General features: G+C 41.9%; 1 long non-coding RNA gene across 1 annotated transcript; it reads right to left on the bottom strand.

Moving 5' to 3' along the window:
- Positions 1-164: 164 nt before the first annotated feature.
- LOC130930952 (uncharacterized) lies at positions 165-2,545 on the bottom strand. Its single transcript, XR_009067139.1, has 3 exons — positions 2,062-2,545; positions 1,388-1,985; positions 165-1,327 (listed from the first exon to the last, which is right to left on the bottom strand). It is a non-coding gene; the product is annotated as an uncharacterized LOC130930952 (long non-coding RNA).
- Between the last annotated feature and the right edge of the window lie 2,710 nt (positions 2,546-5,255).

A 5,255-nucleotide genomic window follows, 5' to 3' on the forward strand; every position in this document is an offset into this window, starting at 1 on the left:
GTGGTTTGATCTCTTTTATTTGCAATTTCACATCAAACTATAAAATGCAATTTCTACAGAAATGACAATGGTAGCTTTATTGCAATGCTTACTATATCACTTCCTGTTGCTGTGGGAGCATTTCAGGGTTACTTCCTGTTGATCACAGATCACTTCCTCTCAGTGAAATGGCGACTAGGGCAGTGCTTCTCAATTATTTTGTTACGCCCCCCCAAGGAAGACGTAAATGTTTTGCGCCCCCCCAAACTCTGCCGCCACTGTAAATAGTATCATTTGTCTATGAAATTACGATTATAAATACGCATCTGCCTAACATTGTCCTTTTTTCTAATAAAAAAAGTAACAGATCAACTTTAAAAGTATAACTTTATTAACATTGTTGTTTGTAACAGAAGACTTGACGTTGTTTGTAACAGAAGACTTGACGCGCATCAATTTGCCTGAATTAAAAAAAGTCACATCCAAACTGTAAAAAAATACACTCAAGGTACATTTACCATTTGATACAGAAAAAATAATAAAATCAGTAAATAATAATAAATTAAAATTGATTAGAAACATTCACTCATGAGGACAATATGCCAAAAAATGACCGAAAAAACAAAACAATAAAAAAGTCCTTGAACAGAAGGACAGTTTTTATTTTTGCTGCTCACAGTATTTACTTCCTTGTGTGGAGTTATTTTGCAATGAGCATGCTAACAATGCTCACTGGTTTACTGATATAACACTGACAAAGCAGGACGATTGTTGGCAATATTCGGCACGTTTTCACTAGTGATGGCAAAATGAAGCCCTGCAGGGAAATGAGTCACACACCTAGGGGCTTCAAGAGGATTGATTACCTCGACTACGCCATCATGTGGACAGAAAAATGTATAACATGCTTGGTGCATGAATCATGCTGATTACAAAGAAAATACATATTTTAAGTTTAACATGAATTATTGTGCGTTACTTTGTCTATGTGCATATGAAACAAGTGAAAATGTGAAATGAGGCAAAATGTGCTTATTTTTATTTAGAAACAATATTTTTTCCCCCTAAGTTTTGACTCCGGCGGTTTCTTTTTTTGCAGAGAATTTCATCTGCTTTTGAAAAAACTCACATGGCACTGATGAAGCAGGGGTGCATAGATAGGATACAGCAAGTTTGTATAAAGTTGGAAGTGTATATTTCTGTGATTCCCAGTACTGAAGGGGACTTTCAACTCGGGGGATGTTTGGTGCTCCCAGATACTTTTGCACCTCAACTGTTGCATTTGCCGTGACATTTGTGGTTCTTGCTTGATGGACTGAGGCATCAAAATGATGCCACAGTTTGCTTCCTAGGAAAGAAACATATTAGTAATTATTTGATATTAGAACAATTAGGAAATATTAAATACCTCCAACAGACTGGGAAGGTTCTGATGATGACGACGACGGTGATGATAATGATGATGAAGTAGATGAGGCTGTGCGGCTCATGATAGCTGCGCATTCCATCGTGAGCCTTTTTTCTGCCTCTGCTGCTTTACTGGGACTGAAGAAGCCTACTTTTTTAAACCTTGGGTCAAGCAGAGTAGCCAGAAACATAATGCTCATAGACTGGAGTTGGTTCAGCTTCTCTTAGTTGTCTTTGCAGAAACTCAACCATGGATGTGCTCTCTGGAGTTTGAAGCTGTCGAATCTCTTCTTCCTCCAGGGAGTGATGCAACATGGACAACAGCGGAATTACCTTTGACCCCGAAACTTTCTTCTCAGACAGCTCAATTGTGGCATAGTTAAATGGCTCCAATACTTTCAAACAGCAATAATTCTGTACTGTTCAGCAGACAATGGTGTCAGATCAGTGCGTAGACCAGCCAAAGCTGCTCCGACAGGCTCTCTCAAAGTGTAGATACGCTGAAGCATGAGATAAGTGCTGTTCCACCTCGTTTCAACCTCCGGAAGAAGTTTAAGCACTGGAAGGCCCATTTGAACTTGCATCTGAGTTAGTCTCTCCTACATTAAAATCAAGTGTCAAATTAATAAATAGCAAAAAATAAAATATGTTACATATGACAAGTAAGGAGCTTACCTTTGCTATAGTGCTGCTCTTAAAATAACCAACTATCTTTCGACAGTTTGCCCGGATGTGGAACAATTCAGGACATTGGTCAAGAGCTTTTTTCACCAAAAGATTTAGCGTATGTGCCACACAAATAGTGTGACGCATATGAAGCTCTCTGGCACAAGCTCCCATATTTGCTGCTCCATCAGTCACTAGACATGTCACTTTGTCACTGATACCCCACTCTGACATTAGCGAGGTTTTCATAAAAGCCATGTTTGCTGCAGTGTGTGCCTCAGGGAAATGTTGCACCCCCAGTACAACTGATTGGAGGGATGTGGTTTCATCAATGAAATGACATGTCACAGCTAGACAGGCATCAGTATTGATGGACGTCCACATATCTGATGTCAAACTACATGCAGATGCTTTAGCCACAATGGCTTTTTTATCTTTGGTTTCCTTGTACCTTTTTTCCACCATGGCTTTCAAAGTCAAAAAAAAAGTACGATTTATGGAATTGAAAAGTATTGAAATGGTTAATCCTATAATATAGTGCTTCATGTCGTGACATACATACCTGCCGTGTAGGTAGAACGTAGGAAGGAGCTAAAGCTTTCATAAGCTTTTTGAATCCACTGCCGTCCACCAAGGGAAACGGCTGAGAATCCTCAATTACCATATCAACCAACAGCTCAGCCAAGTCAACCTTCTCAGCTATATTAAATTACATGTCAGAGTTATAAAACAAACCAACAAACAAACAAAAATGCACACAGTGTAGTGTGGGACTATGAATATAAATGACCCACCTGAGCCGGGTTCAACCTGGTTGGTCTCCTCGTTCCCATGCAAGACCCTATAGTGCCTTAGCATTGTTGAGGTGTTATTATTATAACTAAGCACCTTGGAACACACCAGACACTTCACCTAAGTATTCGGAAAGGAAAAATGTGAATTTTATGTGTCATCACACTTTCTTTCATTATTGGAATCTGTTAAATAGTAATTAATTGCAGTGCATTACCTTCTGAGGTGATATCAGCTCAAAGTGCTCCCAAACAGGGGAAAATCTCCTTTTTCCTGCTGGTTCCATCGCAAAAATGAAGCTCGTCGAATCGAATGCCAAATAGCGCAATAAGGGACTCGAAAACACGAAAAGTGAAGGGGAATCCATAGCGTTTCTTGGCCGCTTTTATTTCGATCTCCAATCAAGCCAAGCGAATCAGATCCTGAATCAGTCACGTGGTACAGCCGCTCGCAAATGCTTTACTGAATCAGCCACCTGGTACACCTGCTCGCGAATCATTTCCCGAATCAGTCACGTGGTACACCCGCTCGCAAATGCTTTCCTGAATCAGCCACCTGGTACACCTGCTCGCGAATCATTTCCCGAATCAGTCACGTGGTACACCTGCTTCGCGGGGCAACAAACGTCACCACGTAAGTCGTCAACACGCGCATCGGCTCGCGGTTCATGAACCACTCATCTACATTACTCGGCACACACTTGAGGGATTCGACCCGAGGAGCACATCACTAGTTTTCACTGAAAAACAATCGAGCTGCTTATCAATGAGATTGGGGTCTAATGTCTTTAAGTGGCGTCTTAATTGATTTGGCTTCTGGCTGTCGGCTATAATTATTTTTAGACACAGTAAACAGTGGTCTTTCCTCATTACCCACTGTATTAAAAGTCAAAGCTAAAAGGCAAACGGCACGAAAAAAGCGCATTCTCGGCAGCCGAGGTAGAACCGTAGGTGAGGGCGGTCGTCGTGACGATCCCAAGCCGAAAATGGCACTTCTCGGGCGGCGACGTGAAAACCGGACAATAAAGTGGGTTGCTGCGTGAGTGAGTCCGGTCGGAAAACGGCGGCGGCACACTGCTCTTCATATCTGATTTCTGTGTGTGCTGAGTGCTGCTAGTGTTGTATCGGTCGCGAACGATTCGTTCTTTTTGAACGAATTGTTTGGGTGACCGAGACCGAACTAATCACCATCTGCACTGATTCGTTCTATGAAGTTGGTGCTTGTTCACTGCGTGGGAGGGCGTTGAGCAAGCGGCAGCGTCTTCTGACATCGCACACGACCAATCAGACGCCAGCCTCATCGCGGGCAGGGGAGGGACCAGAAACAGAATCAGGGCGTATGTCACTCACTTCCACGTGTGGCCAATAAGCAGCCAGCGTGCAGGCAGGGGGGCAAGACTGAGTTTGTCACTTCCCGTTCAGTCACTCGGTCCTCCGGCTCCTGACGTAGCTTGCTGCTAACTTGACTTTCCAGTAATGACTATGCGGTGAACGAATCAAAAAATGAAAGGACTTTGTCACATATTTGTTAACGTGGAGCCTATCAAATGCAGCTCAAAAAGACAAAAACACCACACAAATCTAGCGAGCATGGTTTAGTGTACTACTTTTCTCAACAGACTCGGGACTACCTATTACGACATACTATCAAATTTACAGTAATTTAAAACACGGGTAGCTACGAGGCAAGCAAAAGCTGAGCTGCGGTCGCGTGACGGCAATGAAGGGGGCAAAGAACTTTTACTATATGGAGGCTTCATGGCAGCGATATTTACCTCATATGTGCACAGAAAAAAAGAATATATAGTATGATCACCATAATACTGATTTGCAATGAAACGTTATATACATGTCCATTTTTTCCAAGTGTTTTATTTTTTTTTTTTCGTGTCAGGTGTTGGTTGGTTTGACAAATTATGTCAATCCGTCCATCATGTGCTACTCAAGCGCCCCAAAACAACGCACATGGACACGGGAGATGTCGCAATATGTCTACATTTTTCTTATCAGACTAATGAAAGTAGAAAGGTGATATTGTAAAGAGCAAACAATTATTTTCTCGTCAGCATTTGACGATCTGAGATGCGGGGATGACAGGGGAGCTGACCGGATTATTTTATTTATTAATACCAGTGCAAAAATTCAGTACGATCACCATAATACTGATTTGCAATGAAACTGTATATACATGTCAATTTTTTCCGAGTGTTTTATTTTTTTTTTCGTGTCAGAGCGTGTCGGTTGGTTTGACAAATTATGTCAATCCGTCCATCATGCGCTACTCAAGCGCCCCAAAACAACGCACGCGGACACGGGAGATGTCGCAATATGTCTACATTTTTCTTAACAGACTAATGAGGGTAGAAAGGCGACATCGTAAAGAGCAAGCAATCATTTCTCGTCAGCATTTGA

The sequence above is a fragment of the Corythoichthys intestinalis genome, chromosome 15 (genome assembly GCF_030265065.1).
Source record: "Corythoichthys intestinalis isolate RoL2023-P3 chromosome 15, ASM3026506v1, whole genome shotgun sequence".
NCBI lineage: Eukaryota > Metazoa > Chordata > Actinopteri > Syngnathiformes > Syngnathidae > Corythoichthys > Corythoichthys intestinalis.